Below are 12,239 nucleotides of genomic sequence, written 5' to 3' on the forward strand. Positions count from 1 at the left end.
TCTTTTGAAAGCTGAGTTTCTTTTATGTTCTTGTGATGCTAGGACTTAGAGGTTTAAAGACAAAAACCAAATTACTATAAATCTGTGAGACTCACCAACCCTTCAAAGGCCTCATCATTTTGCTCTGATAATATAAAATGCCTTTTCTGGGCATCTGTGTTGTGTTTGCATCCATTTTAACATACTTTGATGTTTATTGGCAAAGTGAGGCCCTTTGTTTAAATAGCAATCTGCACTTCTACCTTTTACAGTAATACAGTATCACATTGCAGCCTTGAAGAATCAGCATTGTTCAGGGAGCTCAAAATAAAAGGTAGTGGAGAACCAGAAACATTGTGTGAGCACTAAATGCCATAGGGATCTATGGCTTTAAGAAGGAAAATGTTGGCTGAAGTTTTTCTGCAGTTTGGCCATTTGATCCTCTTCAGAAAGACAGAAAAATAAACTGAGCTGACACGGTGATTTCAAGGCCTCTGAAGATGTGTTGAAAAAAATATCAACGCTTGTTAAGACTGCTGGCTCGAACCTATAGTAGCAATATTGAATTCTTCAGGGAATGAAGCTCGCTGGCAATCATCTGTTACTCAGTCCCACATCAGGTGGAATGAGGAGATCAATCCAGTCTGGCAGTGATTCAAAGCTAAACAGTATATTTTTGAGATCTTCAGTAAAATGAGTTGATGGAAACAGTTGTTTTTTTTCAAGTGAGTGGAGGGGTGGCCCCGTGAACTCTAGAGTCAGTAGCATGTATTCCACTGCTTAATCTGCTTTACCAGAAGTCATTAAAGTGCTCAAAGAATGAGGGCCTGTGGAAGTGCATTTAGGTATTATGTTGCTTTATCTAGGGTGGGCCAACTGGTATAAACAGTAAAAAATCGTATAGATGTTGAGGGTCATACATGGGACAAGGAAGGTGCTAGGACCTGCACATGTGAAGAGAACAGTCTGTTTTCACCCTTCCTTCATTCCTTTCTTTGTTAAAAAAAAAAAAAAAAAAGAAATATTTAATGGCAGAATAAAGACAATAACAGAGAAAGGGAATCCTAGCAATGCTTATTTTTAAAGTGTTTTTCCTTCCCACACTTGCCTTTAAGACCATCAAGTAAAAAGCTCTTGTCAAACTTCCATTCAATTTATTTCTCTGGCTCCACAATGTGCTTTCCTTCCTTGCATCCTTCTTCAGGACCGCTTCTGGCTCTTTGTTGTCTGGTTTTCTGATTTTTGTTTCTGGTTTTGTTGTCATTAGGATTCCAAAATTTTAGCTGAATTGCTCAGAGGAAAAATATCAGAATATTTCATTTCATCAGCTTGAAGTGCTTGGTTTCTCTATGGTTGTTGCACTTCAATTCAGCTGTAATATTTTGACTATAGCAAAATAACAAAATACCCTGAACTGTAAGCATTGAAGTCAATGCATAAAGATTGAAGTTTGCTGTGGGTGTCTTTTTGAGGTATTTTATGTCATGAGCAATTTTGACATTTTACTCTGATTCTAAACAAGAATAAAATTCTTTTTTTTCTTTTTTTTTAAGAGAAAATAAGTTGTCCCAAAACTTCTAAGCAGAAATTTCAAATGTTGTTCTGTTCTAATAAAAATAGTTATTGTACAACCACTGATGGTTCAGACCAAAAACATGATTGCTTCTACCAGAATTTAGCCTTTTGCTTACCATTGACCGTACTGTGATACATAGATTGATAGGTTTCAGCAAGATAACTGCTCTACACAGTTTATTTATCTCTGATTTTATACACTGTGGAAATTTGCATTTGTCTTTGCCTGACCACACTCCTCTTGGATTTAAAACATTAGGGTACCATGTTCACAGCTCCTGTCCTGGATGGTCACAGGATCCTCAAACCACTGGAAACTACTCAGGGCAAAGAGAATGGATTTTCTCTTTTGTTTTAGTTCTGTCCCCATCATGCTGTCCAACTCCCCACCACCCACCTCCATGCCATGACACCAGTGTGTGAGCCTGCCCCACTATCTCTCTTCCCAAGCTCTCTGTGGGGCCATACAGGGGCAGGTTGAGTGACTCTGAGTAGACTACAAAGTCTGTGCCTGGCACCTGAATTAACAAGTTAAATGAAGAGTTCAAGAGCACGTACAGGAGTCAAAACCAGCCTCATTCAGTGACGTAACTTCCATCCCAGAAGGGTCTAGAGGTTGCAATCAAATGTGAAATGATCTTCTAGCTAGGTTTCAAGGCAACTCATGTCATCCCAGTATTGAATAAACTACTTCTGAACCAGAGCAGAGATTTAGTTTGTTTTTTGCCCTCAAGTGAGCAAAACTACATTGATGAGTTGTGCAAGACACCAACCTTTTCTCATAGTCCAGAAAAAACTGAACTTCCATCTTCAACCTTCTATCTGGAAAAAAAAATAAAAAAAAAAATGGAAAGAACTTTACACAAAGTGGTTTTTTTTTTGTTGTTTGGTTTTTGGGGGGGTTTTGTTTGTTTGTTTGTTTGTTTGCTTTTTTTGTTTTGTTTTGATTTAAAGTTAAATTGATGCTACTCTTCCTGCATTCCTGATCTTCAAAATGGTATTGCAGGACTTAATTATATTACGTATACCTGTAATATTGTACTTGTAAGCTTACAAGGTTTGGAGATTGAGACTAAATTTTCTATTTTTTGATGTACAATTTTTCTTAATGTAGAGGTGTGTCAACGGGAAAAGAACTTGATGTACTTTCACATGCAGTATCACTCTTTCCATGGTCCCAAGATGTTTTACACTGTATAATATTTATTTATTTGAAAATTTTATTTTTCAAAAGTTTCTAAATGCTAACTGAATTGTATATAAGCCACTTTCTGTGCTTGAAGAAGGAAAAAACAAAGTTATTTTAGTTATTTTAGTTTTTCAAAAATATTTTTTCTCAGCATTTCTACTTCCCCCCCCCCCCCCCTCCCTTTTTTTCCCAAGGCAGAAAAAGGTGAAATTTTTTTCACTATCTTTGACTTCTGGAAATCTCTACTTTTGGATATTGGCTGATACCACCAATAACCTCTGGTTCAGCTTGGGATCTCAAGCAAATACAAGTTGGAAATGTTGCCCATGGCCAAGACAGACCTCCAAAATACCTGTTACTCCCATTGCCTGCTAATGGAGGACTTCTGCTGGGGGAATCCAGGTCTGAAATGTGGATGTGTGTGCTGTGCATCAGGTGGCCCTGATTCCAGCCGTTCCAAGGCTGAGCTGTTCCACTGAGCACTGATGCATACATGATTAGCCTGTACTCAGCACATTCAGCACATTGTGAATAATATATCACTTACTACATGTCCATAAGCCAAAGGTGCAGCAGAGATGCACTTCCTCTCCAGACACCCTGTGGATGGTCTACACTGTTAATGTGTGTTTTCCAGGTCTTTCAAACATCTGGAAACTCCAAGTAAGTGGCTAAATTCCTTTTCCATCTGGAGATCATTTATATACAACATCCATTCCAGCTGTCGTGATGCTCTCCTATCTCTTGAATGACAGGCAGAAATGAGGAAGGCAAGAGAAATTATTTATATTAATTACTTTTGTTTATATTCTGCATAAATAGAATATTTTATGTTACTGACGCTCAGGATTTCCACAGGGAAGGCAAGACAGGAAAGCATGTGTTGCCTCCAGTGAAGGTGGGATCTGAGGGCAACAGAGGATCAACTATAAGTGAGCATGTTATGGGGACAACTCATTGCCCCCCTGTTCAGCTCTGCAGTTTTAGAGCCTGCAGTCATACTCTAAGCAGAAAATCAAGTGATGCCAAAGAGTCCCCAGCTGGGATCAGAACAAGAATTGCTACAGGATTCCTCATAGGCCAGTGCTTACAGTTCCGTCAAAACTATCGTGTGTTTGCTAGGTGAGTCAGTCACATGCACAGGGAATTTGACAGAAATAGGGTCGTAGGGAAGAGCTGTCTCAGCTGTCTCACATGCTGGAAACAGTACACAGGTATCTACCCCCCTCTAGAGGTGAAAGTCTGAAGCATCCGTTTCTTGAGCAAAAGCGTGCGGGTGATCTGAAGCAACTGCAGTGGTACAAGCCCTCCTGACTGCCCCTCTACTAAAGTAGGTGACGATTTAGCTTGTATGTCTTGCATGCCTGTGCAAAGTGGTTACAAACCCACTGCCTGTTCAGTGGGATTGTAAATTACAGACCTGCTCAGGTAAAAAGTAACAGGCAGCAGATAAAAAAGGTTTCTGACTCAGTGTCCACTTCAAGGACAAAAAAAATCAAAACAAAACAAAATAATCCACCATAAGTAGCAGGGCTTTAAAATATTTCTTAATATTTTACTTTCTTTGTTTTAGTCTAAATCATACAGCCAGTGCCTGTGTCTGAAGGGAGTACCTATATTTGGGTCTTTTGCACATTAATCAGAAGACTGAAGTTTTGATGAGCCCTTAAGAAATGCAGTGCATACATAGAGTTACATATATATGTGCAGAGCCCCTGTACCTGGCCTGCTGTGAGCTCTACCCTCCCAAACAGAATCAGTGTCTTATAAGGACCCTGGAGGGACACAGAAAACCTGAAGTTGTCACAATTGCTATCCACAGACATGTCAGATTTGCCAGTACAGATGTGGATATATGTTGCAAGACAGTTACAAACCCACTTTAAGCACCTTGAAGATGGGATGGAAAATATTAGAGGCACAAGAAAGTGCAAGATGTTTTGCTGCATAATGTACCTTCCATAAAACATGGAATTGGTGCAGTGCAAAAGATAACATTTGTTGGAGTTTGAGTAGATGCTGTACTTGTCACTGGGGTTGGTGTAGTTGCTGTACCTGGAGTTGGAGTAGATGTGTTATCTGTTGTAGTCAGAGTTTGAGTAGTTGCTTTACTTGTTGCTGTAGTTGTTGTCACTAGGGTTGGTGTAGCTGCTGTATTTGGAGTTGGAGCAGCTGCATTGTCTGTTGCTTTGCCATCAGATCTAGAGACATTTTTTTCCTTTTGAAGGTGCTGGATAGTGCTGAACAGGGCTCTGTAAGCATAGGCAAGGCCCCAGCACGTTGCCATGATTTGTCCCTCTCTGGTATGACCAGGATAACAACACACCTCATTTAGTTGTTTTACTAATTTTTCTGGATTTCGCACTTGTTCAATGGTGAAGTTCCAAAGCACTGGAGGGGCCCACTGACCTAGATACTTGCCCATACTATCCCACACACCCTGCCACTCATGACTGTCCAGCCTTGGGGAAAATCTCTTGGTTCTCCTATATTGTCGTCTAACCCTAGACAAGACCCAAACCCGACTCTGCTTAACTTTTGAGATCAAATGAAATGGTCATGGATAAAACACACTCTGTATGTGTGCCAGCATGGTGATCCCCATCACGATTAGCGGGCAGGTCTCAAGGGTATCCAAAGGCCTTCAGAAAAAACCCTCAAAACTCTCAAATGATGCTGTAAATAGTTTTGTGAGGGATCTGGAAATGTAAGGGAACGTCTCCTTCATAGGTTGACCACCCGAGGAGGAAGAAAAAAAGTGTAATTGCTAAACACTTCGATTATACACCTTCCAAAGTATAGAGGTGATGACCACATTGGGAATACAAGCCAGATCAGTTTCATATCAATGAGTCTATTGTATTACAAGTCATTACCATTGAGTACAGTGAAACAAGAACCTTAGCCCAAGCCCCCCAGCCAATAAACACTAAACCAGCAAATACTGGCTGTAAGTAAGGTATGATATATTGAAACTCTGAGGCCAAGAACAACAACTCTGAGAGCCAATAAATCAGCATTATGACAAGTGACTATTAGTCCGAAACAAGGAATGTTTATCATAAATACGATTAGACACACTCTGGTGAGATCTGTTGTTATCTCAACACTTCGTGCTTGTCCTGGGTTTAGCAGTAGCAGTCAATTTTTCTCCCTCTTAGTAGCTGGTGCAGTGCTGTGTTTTGACTTTCAGCCTGGGAACAGAGCTGATAACACCGATGTTTAGTGTGACCAAGGACTTTGTGAGTCTCATGCTCTGCCAGGGAGGAGGGGAGGCTGGGAGGAAGCAGAGACAGAACACCTGACCCAAACTAGCCAAAGAGGTATTCCATACCACAGCACATCATGGCCGGGGAGGTAACTGGGAGCTACCCTGAAGGGCACACTCTTCTCAGCTGAGCTCGTTTTGGCGGGTGGTATTGTATTCATTTTCCTTGTTATTTCCCTTATCACTGTTATCATTGCTGGCAGCAGCAGTAGTTTGTGTTATACCTTAGTTACTGGACTCTTCTTACCTCAACCCGTGGGAGTTACATTCTTACAATTCTCCTACCCATCCCTCCAGGCTCTGGGGGGGGAGGGAAAGAAAGAGGGGGGAGAGTAGAAACTGTGTGGCTGACTGGGTTTAAACCATGACAGTGCCCCACGTTGAGTGCCACAAAGAACTGACATCATTTAAGCCCAGACGGTAACTCAGAACCACACAGCCACTTGCACACTTCCTCCCCCCGCCCCCACCCCTTCCCCCACTCCTGGAGGGATGGGGAGGAGAATTGAAAGAATGAAACTCCCACGAGTTAAGAGCAGTCCAGTAACTAAGGTATAACACAAACCACTGCTGCTACCACCAATGATAATAATGATAAAGGAAATAACAAGGGAAGAGGATACAAGCACTCACCACTCACCGACTGATACCCAGTCTGACCCCAGCAGTGATCTCGCCCTTCCAGGTAACTGCCCCCAGTTTATATACTGGGCATGATATGCTGTGGTATGGAATACCTCTTTGGCTAGTTTGGTTCAGGTGCCTTGTCTCTGTTTCCTCACAGCTTGCCCCTCTCCCTGGCAGAGCATGAGACTCGGAAAGTCCTTGGTCAGTAAACATTACTTAGCAACAACTAAAAACATCAGTGTAATCAGCGTTGTTCCCAGGCTGAAAGTCAAAACCACAGCACTGCACCAGCCATTAAGAAGGAGACAAATAACTGCTACTGCTGAACCCAGTGAAAAAAAAAAAAAGTTTTTTGTGTTAAAGCTGATTTGGCAAAAAGATGCAATGGTGTTAAATTTAAGCTTTCGAGTTTTAATTTTTTCAGACGGTTCTGCTGCAGCACCCTGAGGTCCTGTAAAGTCAAGGTGAATTTTGCTCTTGATTTCTGCTTGGAATAGGATGGGAGGGAGTAAATAAACATGGTTACAATGTTAAGTAGTAAAATTGATTTGGAGGGCACAGGAATTGGAACTAGATGACCTTAAGGTCCTTTCCAACCTAACTATTCTATGATTCTTTGATCCTATGACACAAACAAGGATGTCATGATTGGAAGGACAAGAAGGCCTTGAAGGAAGGTGTTTCATTTATAAATTGGTTCTCAAAGTTGCAAGTATTAAATCACAGATGTATAAGCATATGTTTCATTTGAACAGCTTCTGGTGTGAGTTTTCAGTTATGTATTGCCCTGATGATGTAGGAATTTATTATGAACAGGTAATTGAAACGTGTAGGTCCTTGAGCATGGGTCACAGGTCTTTACCCACACTGTTCTCATGGGGGTCAGAAAGTTTGAAATGAGTGGGTAGAAGGTACTAACTTTCTGGTATATGTCACAATTTTTAATTTCTTTTCTTGCAAGGCTGCAGAATCACAGACTAGTTGAGGTTGGAAGGCACCTCTGGAGATCATCTAGCCCGAAATTAGGCCAATCTCACTCCTCAAAACAAGGTCAGCCAGAGCAAGTTGCTCAGGGCCATGTTCATTTGAGTTTTGGATATCTCTGTCATAGAGAATCCGGTCTTTTCAAGCAACCTGTTCCTTTTTTTGACTACACTCACAGTATTATATATTTTTTTTTCTTATGCTTAGAGGGAGTTTTCTGCATTTCCGCTGTTGCAGTGCAAAGATGAAACAGAGGATGCTGAAGTTGCTTTTACCACTATAAGTCATCTGTGAAGCAGAAGACTGCAAAGAAAAAAGCGTATCCAGAGGAAGTGGAGGGTTTGACATATAGCTGATCATCATACATTTTTGTCTTCTGTGCTAGCACTGTATATGTCAGGTAAGAGTCCATCATGGTGCTACTTTCCCACAAGTTGTCTCTAAATGCTTATAGCTAACTCCATAAATCCTTCTTACACAGTAAGTTATGGTCATTATTAAATATGTCATCACCTCTGGCAAGAAAGCTCCTCACCCAAAGACTACTCAAGATCCAGACAGTATTCTGGGCACATGTTGTTACATGAGCTCTCTCTTCCTGTGTTCCTCTACACAAAACTATTTTGGACCACTGTTGAAGACATGATACTTTGGGGTGGTTGAACATTTGGTTTAAAGCAGAATTGCTCTTTCTCATGCTTTTAAAAGCTCCAGTAAATATAGCACCACTGACTTGGTGTACTGTGAGAGCAGGAAATCATGAAGCCCATTAAAACACAACTGGAACCAAGAGGGGAAGCAGGAGCCCATCATATGTCCCAACAAAGCTAGCTTTGAAGGAAGTAAAGTGCACATACAGACATGGTGCTCCAGATGGACAATCTGAAGTAAGAGTGTGTTTGCAATAGCTTTAGGAAAGCTGTGTTTGCAGAGTGCCTGGCTCACTGAGGTCATGGTTACAGCCTGCAAATGCTGCTAAATCACCATTAAATTTCAGCTTTCCTCAGGGAGATCCATTTTGCTTTTTTTTTTTTTGCTTTCAACTGAAGTTTTATTCCTTGTTAATCTCTGGGTTTTAAACATAGTGAGTCTTGTTTTATCAATGCTTTGCAGAAGAATCTCACCAGGTGAGCACCTTTGGGTTATTCTGTCCAAATTCCTAATCTAAGATCTCCTAACGAGGAAGAGATGCTTTGAGACTTTGAATCACACCGCTTGTGAGATGATGTGAACACTGACACAAATCCCAGAGAAAAGATGTAAAATCTCCCACATTACTTCAGCAGGCTTAGCGAGTTCTCTGAGATTACTCATTCTGGCAAATACTGTGTGCCTTCCTATCAGATTTCTGTGCTTTTATTTTAGAAAGTCTCAGAAACCTGGGTAAAAAGGGTGACTGCTTTATCTTCTTTTAATAGGGAATTTTCAGTTAGCTTCTCAAGGCTAAGCCACATTTGTAACATTTATCTCATATTCACCGTTACAAGAAATTTCAGCTAGACTTGGAGCCAAATAATTCAGTGACTTTGTCAACAATTGTTACTCAAGTGATGGAAGATGAAACAAATTTGTTTTGATTAGGTCAATCCAAAGGAGTATTTCTACGACACATTTAGTAGTGTATTTTTTCTACAATGGAGAATAAATTGTTTGAGCCTTTTCCTAGAGCACTTTTCCAGAGAAGAGGTTAAACTAGGTACAAATTCATGGTCTGACTGGGGGCATGGAATTCCAGATTGGCCACAAAATTTGATTTTATATGCAGATGCTGGGAAAGGGGGGAAAGAAAAATGAAAGAAAAAGAGAAAAATAATTCTGCAAGTTATTTCAGAAAATGTGTTCCAAATACACCTGCAGACCTTCATTAATATGAATGACATATGAAAGCATTCACACTTACACATATACCCACCATTAAGACTTTCACATGAAAAAGTTGAGTGCTTGGTTCCAAAAGAAAAAAACAAGGACTTTAATTGATTATGACTTGTGGTGCTACTTTAGCCAAAGGCAAAGTTGTACTTGGGCAGGAAACAGATTGCACAAACCCACACTTTTTCCAAGCTGATTACATGTTCCAATCAGGAAATTCATTTGGTATTTTGTAAAAAACCCTCTGGTTTCTATGGATCTTCAGAGGAAGGCTGAGTCAAAAAGCAGCAATGTCCTCTTTATGCAGAATCCTCTCCATCCACAGCTACTTCCTCACTGCCTCTTTTACAGATCATGTTCTAGAAAATGCTAAATAAACTCATGCATGTGTGTCCATATTAAAAACATAACAAAACAAACTTTGTAAAAAACCCAATAAAACCTTTAGAAAGTAAATTATTTTGTCTTGTTAGTGTAAATTGCTTTTAAAGGGTCAGATTACATTAAGAAATGTTTTTAACAAAATGAATCTGTGTTTCCATCCAGATGAAGCATGACTTGCAAAACCAAAATTGTGTTACTGAGGGCCTGCCTTTTATTGCAGACAACCCTGCCTTCACTCACAGCAAGGCAATATGCTGGCTTCTTCTTTTACACTAGCTCTATGCTGCTTTGACCCCACTAGACTTACAGGTATAAATAACATTTTAAAGCTGTGTAAGTACAGCTGGCATTCATCGTCAGCTGTACTCACAGCTCACAGCCAGTGGAAACAGAACAGACTTGAACTTACAGCACAAATTAGAATTTCAAAGTAAAATTCTTCTTGGTGTTCTTTTATAGTAGACTAAATCCTTGCTGTAATTTACCCTTTTGCTCTTTAGAACTGAGTTTGTCATGGATGATCCCTCATGTAACAAACCCACTCAGAGGAACAGTAGACCTGGCTCCAGCCATATCTCACACACCTGTCTGGTTGAACAGTAAAAGACTGTGAGTGGGAACATGCCATCTTTATTTTACATTATGCATTCCTAGGGTACATAGTGACTGAAGAGTGTCTCCTCAGTTTCAGAAGGAAGGTGAATTTATTTTAGGTGCATTAACACTGTTTTGTGAGTAAAGTAGTTAGAAAAGCCAATGCAAACAGTGTGCAATGCTTTTATAAACCTAGCCTGTAATTGTTAACATATGAAGCACACTTTATTTTACTGTAACTTGAATTGCACAGTAAAAGCTTGATTCATGAAGGCATTAGGCAATAATTAAGTGGGTTCTCTGTGAACTTAACCAATAAAAAAGTGCAGAAAAGACACACCTGGAAGTTTCAGTGGTCCCTAAAAGTGCAGAACCTGGCAACGCACAGGTGTTCCTACACTATCAGCCAGTGCCTGCTTGCAGCAGGGAAGGGAGAAAGAAGTGTTTTAGACATCATAAACTTACACCCTGCTATATGTAGTTATGGTGCTTAAGGTAAATTAGGGTAAATGTTGCAAGTATCAGGCTTTGCCCTAAAATATTGATGTAACAAAGGGACTATGTGGCATCAGCCCTCTTTGGTCACTTCCTGAATATAAAAATGTAGTGTCTTCATAAAAAAAAGATTTCCAGTTATATTGGCCACATTGGCTTACATAGGTGTTAGAAACACTAAAATATAACAGTTACAAGTATCTGCATCACACCAAGCTTGGATACTGTTTTTCCTAAGAAATAACTAACCCAATATTGGTAGTTCTGTAGTTCTGTTAAGCCACTTAATCAAAGATCCAATTCTGGCTCTATAACTAAAAGGTACTTAAAAAAAAATGGTACCTGTGGGTGAGGGGAAGGGTGAGGTCCACCTTACTCTGGATATACAAAGTAAAGTAAATCCCATCATAGTAATACATGAGCTATCTCCTTGTACCTGTCAGTCTACTCTCTCTAATGCTGGGAAGAAGGATGGGAGAATTTCCAGTTCTTTGTTTGCTGCTGAAGCCCTGTACATATCCACAAGGGTGTCTTAACACCTAACACGTCCTCCCTTGCAGCTGGAGTGTGCTGAGAACACTCATACCCAGGAACTACAGACCACTCAGTCTCACCTCTGTGCCCAGCAAAATCTTAGAGAAGATTCTTCTGGAAGGCATACTAAGGCACATGAAAAACTACAAGGTGCTTGGTGACAGCCAGCATGGCTTCACTAAGGGCAAATCCTGCCTGACCAATTTGGTGACCTTCTATGATGGGGCTACGGAACTGACAGACAGGAGTAGAGCAGTTGATGTCATCTACCTGGACTTGTGCAAAGCGTTTGACACTGTCCCACACAACATTCTTGTCTCTAAATTGGAGAGACATCAATTTGATGGATGGGCCACTCGGTGGATAAAGAACTGGCTGGATGGCTGCATGCAAAGAGTTGTGGTCAATGTCTCAATGTCTGGCTGGAGACCAGTAACGAGTGGTGTCCCTCAGGGATCGGTGTTGGGGCTGGTCTTGTTTAACATCTTTGTCAACATGGACAGTGGGATTGAGTGCACCCTCAGCAAGTTTGCTGATGACACCAAGCTGTGTGGTTTGGTTGATATGCTGGAGGGAAGGAATGCGATCCAGAGGGACCTTGACACTCTTGTGAGGTGGGCAGATGCCAACCTCATGAAGTTTAACCATGCCAAGTGCAAGGTCCTACACCTGGGTCAGAGCAATCCCAGGCACAGCTACAGGTTAAGCAGAGAACAGATTCAGAGCAGCCCTGTGGAG

This window comes from Neopsephotus bourkii, unplaced genomic scaffold, assembly GCF_033783945.1.
Source record: "Neopsephotus bourkii isolate Nb327-2 ecotype Australia unplaced genomic scaffold, CSIRO-AGI_Nbou_v1 NB_1376, whole genome shotgun sequence".
Lineage (NCBI taxonomy): Eukaryota > Metazoa > Chordata > Aves > Psittaciformes > Psittacidae > Neopsephotus > Neopsephotus bourkii.